This window comes from Hemitrygon akajei, chromosome 13 (assembly GCF_048418815.1).
Source record: "Hemitrygon akajei chromosome 13, sHemAka1.3, whole genome shotgun sequence".
Classification (NCBI taxonomy): domain Eukaryota; kingdom Metazoa; phylum Chordata; class Chondrichthyes; order Myliobatiformes; family Dasyatidae; genus Hemitrygon; species Hemitrygon akajei.
This window is the reverse complement of record NC_133136.1, coordinates 58353967-58364739: the sequence shown is the minus strand read 5'-3', so window position 1 is coordinate 58364739 and position 10773 is coordinate 58353967.

The window sequence follows — 10773 nt, the reverse complement described above, 5'->3', positions numbered from 1 at the left end:
CAGAATTTATTGGTGCTATCTTAAGTGGATTGAAAAACTTCAATAATGGAGAATGGATAGGCTGGTCTTGTTTTCCTTCAGATGAAGGAGGCTGAGGGGGTGACATGACGGAGATATACACAATTATAAGAGGCATAGGTGGTGATTGTTAGATCTTTTCCCATGGTAGGGGTATCAAAATCAAGGGACCACAGGTTTAAGTTGAATATTTAAAAGGGATTTGAGCAGAAAGATTTTTTTTGCATGTTAACAGAAAGTGATTGATATCTGTATCTTGCTGACGGAGATGATGGAGTTCAGATATATTTAAGAAACATTCTGATGGCATTTGTACAGGCAAGGCATAGCCAGGGAACCAATGTGGGAAATGAGATCATATAATAGGACCTAACAGCAGACAGGGGATTTGGATATGATGGGCCAAAGGGCCTGTTTCTGTGCTGTAGAACTCTATGATTCCAGATTAGCCACTATGGAGCCATGTTCGCTTTGGAAAGGCTATTCTACTCTCAGGGTAGAGGTTGGGCAGTTGCAAAGATTCTACCGATCTTAGTTTTAGGGCAGTGGTCGTTGCCTCATTACTGACTCTACATGTTGGCCAATAGTCAAAGATGCCTTTCATCATTCACTCTCCATGAAGTTTGGATGAACCCACCCAAATCTGTGCTGGTTATTCCTTAACTCACACCCCATATATTCATTCTTTATTCCCTTCACTCCTTAACCTGCATTGGTTGTTTATTACATTTATTTGAATTAGGAAGCTGCTATTAAATTGTAAAGAAAGGGATCTTTCTCTCACTAGTTTTCAGCTACAAAAAACATCACAGGTGCTATTAAATTCAATTACAGTACTGTGTATTAGGCACCCAAGATTGTTTATCTAAATTTTAGTTGGTTATTTGTTTTGTCTTCTGCATTAGTATGCCAGTAGAAATGAGCAAATTTTAGATTTCTAAACATTCATTTTCCAAACGTGAAATATTACAGAGAGATTCTTGTATTTCATTAAAGAATGTAACATTAAGTAATGGACCACTTTTCAAATAAAAACTTGATTATTTTGTAGATATATAGCCAGTGAATGATTAAACAAAGACAACAAACAGGTGCTAATAATCAATGATATAATGAGTTGAATGAACTAAACTGATTAACTGCTTTCAGTAGCAAAAATACAAGTTAAATGCTTTACAAGGAGAATCAATAGACTTGCACTTAATTTGAAATTATATAGTCAAACTCTTAAAGAAATGTCAGCGGTAAGATTTCTTGGCATGTGGCTAGATAATAAGCTGACATGGAAGCACCATATCAGTAAGATAATTGACAAATGTAAAGGGGCATTAAATATAGAGGACAGGAAAATTTTTAATTGGGGAAGGGCAAATTATGAGGCTATAAGGCTAGAACTTGCGGGTGTGAATTGGGATGATGTTTTTGCAGGGAAATGTACTATGGATATGTGGTCGATGTTTAAGGATCTCTTGCAGGATGTTAGGGATAAATTTGTCCCGGTGAAGAAGATAACGAATGGTAGGCTGAAGGAACCATGGGTGACAAGTGAAGTGGAAAATCTAGTCAGGTGGAAGAAGGCAGCATACACGAGGTTTAGGAAGCAAGGATCAGATGGGTCTATTGAGGAATATAGGGTAGCAAGAAAGGAGCTTAAGAAGGGGCTGAGAAGAGCAAGAAGGGGGCATGAGAAGGCCTTGGCGAGTAGGGTAAAGGAAAACCTCAAGGCATTCTTCAATTATGTGAAGAACAAAAGGATGACAGGAGTGAAGGTAGGACCAAATAGAGATAAAAGTGGGAAGATGTGTCTGGAGGCTGTGGAAGTGAGCGAGGTCCTCAATGAATACTTCTCTTCGGTATTCACCACTGAGAGGGAACTTGATGACGGTGAGGAGAATATGAGTGAGGTTGATGTTCTGGAGCATGTTGATATTAAGGGTGAGGAGGTGTTGGAGTTGTTAAAATACATTAGGACGGATAAGTCCCCGGGGCCTGACGGAATATTCCCCAGGCTGCTTCATGAGACAAGGGAAGAGATTGCTGAACCTCTGGTTAGGATCTTTATGTCCTCATTGTCCACGGGAATGGTACCAGAGGACTGGAGGGAGGCGAATGTTGTCCCCTGGTTCAAAAAAAGTAGTAGGGATAGTCCAGGTAATTATAGACCAGTGAGTCTCACGTCTGTGGTGAGAAAGCTGTTGGAAAAGATTCTTAGAGATAGGATCTGTGGGCATTTAGAGAATCATGGTCTGATCAGGGACAGTCAGCATGGCTTTGTGAAGGGCAGATCGTGCCTAACAAGCCTGATTGAGAAGGTAACCAGGCATATAGATGAGGGTAGTGCAGTGGATGTGATCTACATGGATTTTAGTAAGGCATTTGACAAGGTTCCACACAGTAGGCTTATTCAGAAAGTCAGAAGGCATGGGATCCAGGAAAGTTTGGCCAGGTGGATTCAGAAATGGCTTGCCTGCAGAAGGCAGAGGGTCATGGTGGAGGGAGTACATTCAGATTGGAGGGTTGTGACTAGTGGTGTCCCACAAGGATCTGTTCTGGGACCTCTACTTTTTGTGATTTTTATTAATGACCTGGATGAGGGGGTAGAAGGGTGGGTTGGCAAGTTTGCAGATGACACAAAGGTTGGTGGTGTTGTAGATAGTGTAGAGGATTGTCGAAGATTGCAGAGAGACATTGATAGGATGCAGAAGTGGTCTGAGAAGTGGCAGATGGAGTTCGACCCGGAGAAGTGTGAGGTGGTACACTTTGGAAGGACAAACTCCAAGGCAGAGTACAAAGTAAATGGCAGGATACTTGGTAGTGTGGAGGAGCAGAAGGATCTGGGGGTGCATGTCCACAGATCCCTGAAAGTTGCCTCACAGGTAGATAGGGTGGTTAAGAAAGCTTATGGGGTGTTAGCTTTCATAAGTCGAGGGATAGAGTTTAAGAGTCGCGATGTAATGATGCAGCTCTATAAAACTCTAGTTAGGCCACACTTGGAGTACTGTGTCAAGTTCTGGTCACCTCACTATAAGAAGGATGTGGAAGCATTGGAAAGGGTACAAAGGAGATTTACCAAGATGCTGCCTGGTTTAGAGAGTATGGATTATGATCAGAGATTAAGGGAGCTAGGACTTTACTCTTTGAAGAGAAGGAGGATGAGAGGAGACATGATAAAAGTGTACAAGATATTAAGAGGAATAGACAGAGTAGACAGCCAGCGCCTCTTCCCCAGGGCACCACTGCTCAATACAAGAGGACATGGCTTTAAGGTAAGGGGAGGGAAGTTCAAGGGGGATATTAGAGGAAGGTTTTTCACTCAGAGAGTGGTTGGTGCGGGGAATGCACTGCCTGAGTCAGTGGTGGAGGCAGATACACTAGTGAAATTTAAGAGACTACTAGACAGGTATATGGAGGAATTTAAGGTGGGGGGTTATATGGGAGGCAGGGTTTGAGGGTTGGCACAACATTGTGGGCCGAAGGGCCTGTAATGTGCTGTACTATTCTATGTTCTATGTTCTATATTCTTAGGAGTCTATGTAGGTATTCTTGGGGTGCTACACAAAAATTTTGTTGACCATTTATATTTGTTTAATTAGCTCTGTACTTGATTATGGCTGTGTGGCTTATGGATCAGCTTTATCTTCAAATTTTACAAGCACAGGCTTTAAGACTGTGTTGTGGTGCAGTAAGGTCATCTCCTGTTTCAGCTTTACTGTTTGAAATGGGACAATATCCTTATAGTTGCGGGGGTTGAAATTGTTGTTAACATATTGGATTAATTTGAGGGGACAGAGGAATGATCACAGAACCCACTGGAAATCAAGTACAAACATGAGAAAATGTGTAGATGCTGGAATTCCAGAGTAACACACACAAAATGCTGGAAGAACTCAGCAGGTCAGGCAGCATCTATTGTAATGAGTCAACAGTTGATGCTTCAGGTTGAGACCCTTCTTCAGAACTGAGACGGAAGGAGAAAAATACCTGAATTAAATGGTTGGGGGGGGGGGGGGGGCGAGGAAAGAGACTTGCTAGAAAGTGATAGGTGAAGCCACTTGGGTGGGAAAGGTCAAGGGCTGGAGAAAAAAAAATCTGATAGGAGGGGAGAGTGGACAATAGGAGAAAGGGAAGGAGGAGGGGACCTGGGGGAAGTAATCGGCATGTGAGAAAAAGTAAAAGGTCAGAGTGGGGAACAGTGGGGTGGAATTTCCTTCACTGGAAGGAGAAATCAATATTCATACCATCAGGTTGGAGGGCACCCAGATGGTGTGAATATAAGGTGTTGATCATTCACCTTGAGCGTGGCCTCATCTTGGCACAAAGGGAGGCCATGATTAGACACCGTCAGAATGCGAATGGGAATTGGAACATAAGAACATAGGAAATAGGAGCAAGAGTAGGCCATCTAGCCTGTTGAGCCTGCTCCACCATTCAATAAAATCATGGCTGATCTGGCCATGGACTCATCTCCACCTACCTACCTTTTCCCCATAACCCTTCATTCCCTTAAAGAATTAAAATGTTTGGCCACCAGGAAGTCCCACTTGTCAAGTACACCTCTTTACCATTCAGAAAAGTCTTATCAGAAGTGGTCCTCATGGAGTTGCTACCAAAAAGCCATTCTTCCAAAGTGGAAACAAAGCCAAGAAACTTACCTTCACACAAAAACAGAAGGAATGGGGTGCTGAACAATGGCAGAAAGTGCTCTGGACTGAGTCTAAATTTGAAAATTCTGGTTCAAACAGGAGGCAGTTTGTCAGAAGAAGAGCTGGAGACCACTACGTGGATAAATTTCTACAGACGACAGTGAAGAATGGTGGAGGTTCCCTGCAGGTTTAGGGATGTATTTCTGCAAATGGAGTTGGTGATCTGATCAAAATTAATGGAATCCTCAATGCTGAGAAGAACAAGCAGATTCTCAGCCACCACACAATACCATCAGTGAGGCATCTGATCTGATCCCAAATTCATCCTGTAACAGGACAATGACCTTAAACACATGGCCAATATCATAAACTTCAGCAAAAAGAAGCAGCTTTGCGACAGATGGTATGGTCTCCGCAGAGCCCTGATCTCAACATCATTGAGGTTGTCCAGGATTGCTTGGAGAAGCAGGAGCAGGTGAGGCAGCCAAAGTCTGCAAGAGAACTGATCTCCAAGATGCTTGGAACAACTAATCAATCATTTATTTTATAAAACTGCTTGATAGTGAAGTTCGTTGACTAGAATATAAAAGCAAGGATGTAATGGTTAGGCTTTATAAAACACTGATGAGGCCTCACTTTGAGCATTGTGAGCAGCTTTTGGCCCCTTTTCTAAGAAAAGATGTGCTACCATTGGAGAGAGTTCAAAGGAGGTTCAGAAAAATGCTTCCGAGATAGAAAGGCTTATAATATGAGAAGCGTGTAGTGTCTCTGGGCCTATACTCACTGGAATTCAGAAGAATGAGGGGGGATCTCACTGAATCCTACTGAATGTCAAAAGGCCTCTAGTTGTGGAGAGGATGTTTCCTATGGTGGGGAGACTAAGACCAGAGGACACAGCCTCAGAATAGAGGGACTCCAATTTAGAATAGAGATAAGGAGGAGTTTCTTTATGCAGGGAGTGGTGAATCTGCCACAAGCAGCTGTGGAGGTCAGATCATTGAGTATATTTAAGGCAGAGGTTGCTAGGTTCTTGATTAGACAAGGCGTGAAAGGATATGGGGAGAGGGCAGGAGATTGGGGCTGAGAGGGAAATGGATTAACCATGATGAAATGGCAGAGCAGACTCGATGGGCCAAATGGCCTAATTCTTCTCCTTTATTTTATGGTCTTATGGATTACCTGGAGAGACAGAAGCAAACAAGACGGGTAAAGTCTGCAGAACTATGATAAGTTCTCCAAAATGGTAGAACAACCTACAAACTAATTTTCTTATAAAACTGCACAACAGTGTACCTAACAGAATTGATGCAGTTTTAAAGGCAAAGGGTGGTCGCACCAAATATTGATTTGATTTAGGATTTTAACCGCTTCCTGCTCTTTATAGTTTTTTAAATATTTTGAAAACTTTAATTTCATTATTTTTGAAAACATCTTCGCTTTACAGATTTTTTTTACATGTGCTTATGACTTTTGCACAGTATCATACATGAAGTGCCAGTCACACACTTGGAGATAAGCATATGCAATACTCCATTAAACAAAAACTAAGCTTTGAGAATGTAAAGCACCAATAAACATCGGCAAGCCTGTATTTGAGGAGAATGCAGGCATATTTGCATCTGTCAACAAGAATCCTGAAGCCAGGGTAAAGAACATCAAAGCAAGATTTGGTGGGGTGAAGGGACTGCACTAGAAGTTGAGGTATAAGTTAGGAGCAGCAATTGTTACAGAAAGGGATGAGGTCCTGCAGGCAGATTTTAAGGAGTGAGGTAAGAGTTTAAGGGCTCAAAAGATAAAATTACTGGTTTATGAATATAGGATTGTGCAGCTACTCATGTGGCTGTGGAGCACAAGAAGGGTTTAGATTCATCGAGCATTGTGAGCATTTCTGGGGGACCTGCGCAAGGCACAATGGGTTATACTCCAACAGGGTTGAGACCAATGTCCTTACAGGCTGATTAACTGGTGTTGTGGAGTTATGTGGGGATGTGTGGGATTGGGGTTTGGGTGGGGTGGGCAAGATGTTTACATTTATTTGGCAGCCAATGGATTCTAGGATGTAGAGTTATAAAGGGAGGAACACTAGAGCAAGAGACAGAAAGACTTCAGATCAGAGTAAATCAAGAGAGAGAACGTCTAAAGACATTCCAGGATATAAGGAAAGAATGGGAAGAAAAGTGTGGTGTTGGGAGGAATAGTGCATGTGCAGTAAGTACCTGACAAACTTAGTTAAGGAAAACAACAGTAGTTGAGACAAAAGATGTCATGGAGCAGTTAGTAACAGTCTATTTGGAGTTTAAAAAAAAACAATAGATGTGATGTTACATGGCTGGGAATGTTTGCAAGGCAGGTAACTTTTAAGAAGTAGATTTGCAACATTACAGTGATAAGCAAAAGCCGTAGGCATTTTAAATAATGAAGATAAGGATATTAAAACACAAGGAAAAAGAGGAAGTGGAAATTTGAAACTTGTTATATGTAGATAAAGATAACATAATTAGCTTTATTTGTCATGTATATTGAAAATTACAGTGAAATGTGTCATTAGCATCAAAGACCAAAATGTACAGAGGATGTGTTGGGGTTGGGGGGCAACCACAAGTATCACCATGCTTTTGGCACCAACGTAGTATGCACGCACCTTACTAACCCTAACCCGTACATTTTTAGAATGAAAGAGGAAGCCAGACCACCTGGAGGAAACCACAATGTGGTGACAGGGAGAAGGTTCAAACTCCTTGTAGACAGTGGTGGTAATTGAACCCCAATCACTGACACTGTAAAGCAGTACGCTAACCACTGCACTACCATGCTACCCTTGGAGATCTTTGATTACCATTATGCAGAGAAGGAACCATTATGCTTGGTTTGGGGAAAGCAGGAAGCAAAGTGCAGCAAGTATCAGTGAGCAATATTTAGTGAATTGAATTTGAATGAATTTGAGCTTATTTAAACCTGAATTTATTTAAATCTTACATTCGTCCCACAATGTGAAGGAGTGAAAATCTTTGCATTATGACTCCATCTCAATGTACGGTCATGTGAATTTTAAAAGTCTGATGGCTTGTAGAAAGAAGCTATCCCACTCTAATGCTGCAGGACTATTTACCAGGTGGAAGCAGCTGAAACAGTTTATGGTTGGGGTGACTGGTGTCCCTGATGATCTTCCAGGCCTTCTTTTCACACCTGCTACTGTAAATGTCCTCAGTAGAGGGAAGTTCACATCCACAGATGTGCTGGGCTGTCCATACCACTCTCTGCAGTACCCAGGTTGGTGCAGTGCCCGTACTAGGTGGTAAGTGGCCAGTCAGGATGCTCTCAATGGCACCCTTGTAGAAGGTCTTGAGGATTTGGGGTCTCATGCTGCACTTCTTCCATTGCCTGAGGTAAAAGAGATGCTGTTGTGCTTTTTTGGCTCCACAGCTGGTGCTCACAGTCCAGGTGAGATCTTCAGTGATGTATATACTGAGGAACTTAAAATTACTCACCCTCTCAGCTGCAGACCCATTGATGTTGATCAGACTGAGCTTGTCTCCATTCCTCCTGGAATCCACAATCAGCTCCTTTGCTTTTTGGACATTGAGGGAGAGGTTGTTATCTTGGCACAACTGTCATGGCTAGAAATAAGGCCAATCAATTTAGCGTGACAAAGATTTGAAATAACTCTGGCAAGTAGTAAAAGTGGTCAGTTACAAGGTAGATAAATTTGAAAGGATGAGAAAAGATCTGACCTCTGTAAATTTAATTAATAAGTTGGAAAACAGAATTTCAATTGAATCATTAAGAAAAACATACAAGCCAGCTGTTACAGGGAAATAGTTCAGAAACTGACCCAGAGAGGAGAAAAGTACAGTTATTAAGTAAAAGGTTCCTGAATAGCTTGAGGGATGGACATTTCAGATAGATTATACAAATGAAAATCAGGGTGATGAGAAAAGTACAGAGTGAAAGTAAAATTTGTTGTATTAATGTAGCTGTGAAACAGGTTCTGAATTGAGATCAAAACAGGAAGTCTCACTCTGAATCCATGGTCTAATTGATTGGTCACCCAGAATTACAGAAAGACGATAGCACGGAAGACCATTTTGCCCATCATGTCAGTGCTGGCTCAACTCAAGAACAATCCAACTATTCCCATTCCCCCACAATGCAGATTTTTCCTTTCATCTTATTCCCTCTGAACACTGCAACTGAACCTTCCCCCATTACTATCATAATGAAGAATGAAATTAGGAAAAGATTGACAACGAACATAAAATGGAATCTAAAAATCATCTGGATGAGCAAATCTACAGCTGCTGGAAATCCAAGCAACACACACACACAACATGATGGAGGAACTCAGCAACTATGGAAAAGCTTTGAGCCAAGACCCTTCACCAGGACTGGAAAAAAAAAGAGAAGTTCTATTGGCATTTAAACTGTAAATGATAGTAGCAAGTGACAGTGGAACCAACTAGAGATCAAAAACAAGATGATCTCATGCAGGCAAAGGAAATGGCGAACATTATAAATGAGTACATTTGTTTTCACCAAAAAGGATGGAGGTGCTGGAGTCTGTTAAGGAAGATTTTATTGAAATAGCTGCTGCGCTAAAATCTGATAAAGGGCATATGTGCTTAAAACATCTAGTTCTGAATCAGTCAGGACCGCTGAAAGATGCAAAAAGCATCTGCAGGGTGTCGCCAATGACTGAAGAAGTGTGAACGTTTAATCCTTGAGCAAAAACAAGGGTACAGGGATCAACAACTACATGCCAGGTGGAGTAGGAATTTTCAAAAATGATGATCAGGGTCAGAGTTGGCTGTCATCCAAAACATGTTAATTGATGAGCGATTTGTTGAAGGCAGATTGCACTTTATTAGTGATAGACTAATTCTGTGAATTAATAATAAACCTTAATAAATTGTAAAAGGGAAATATAATGTATATGGACTCTTAAGAGACTTTCAATAAAGTAAAGCAATATAGGCTTATGGTCGAATTGAAGCCAATGGAATAAAAGACACAGTAAAGGAGTGGAAAATGGGCTTAGTGATGAGTATTAGAGAAATAGGTTTTTTTGGTTATTTTATTACTTTTTTTTTACAAGGATCACTACTTTCCTTAACATACAGTGTATTTTAATGAGATGGACTTGTGTGTCAAGGCTCTCATTTTAAATTCTCAAGTAATTCATAGTTGGGAAGCACAGTGAAGTGTAAGGAGGAGAGAAGTATACTTCAAAAAGTTGGTCAAATGGGCAGATAATGTGGAGATGAAATGATGTAAATTTGAATAAAAAGTCCAGGAAGAAAAAGTGTCACATTTTCTTCCTGTATTTTTTATTCAAGTCTACATCATTTCATGCAATTTCATCAATCTATATTGTTCACGTAAAAAGCTGTTTTTTTTTACTTTAAACGCAATGTATAAGATAAAGAAAGTTATGATTAAATCTAACAAGGGATTTAGTCACACTTTGGAGTATTGTGTCTAGTGGGCATCATTCATTAGGAAAAGTATGAGAACCTTCAAGATGGTATGCTAGAGAGATTTTACAAATTGGTTCTAATATTGAGAGATCTTAGTTGTATGAATAGGTGGGGCAGCTAGCATTATTCTGCTTGGAACAGAGGAGTTTTGAGACAGATTAGATAAGGAGAAATGTGGACAATTGGCAGATAGACTAAGAGCAAAGGGCAAAGAATAAAGGTGATTGGCAAAAGCAGCCTAACGAACGCAAAGAAATTTTTAAACAACGATGAACTACCAGCAGTGTGGTGGGAACAGATTCAGTAGTGGTATTCAAAAGAAGATTGGATAAGTACTTAAAAGAATAAAATTTCTGCGTGGGGGAATGAGACTAACTGGATTGTTTTTTTACAGAGAGCTCACTGACATGAGATGGCCTTCCATGCTGCAATTTGTAAGATTTTAAATTAAGAATTTACCAAACCATGGACTCATTGAGACTTCCTGCTTTGCTCCAGACTGAGAATCTGTCTTACACCTGGATTAATACAAATTTAATATCTCATTCTAAAGCAATATCACTTTTCAAGAAAAGGCTGGTTATATAAATACATCCCAAAATCACATTATAGAGGATTCTGTACAGGTTTCTACCTTG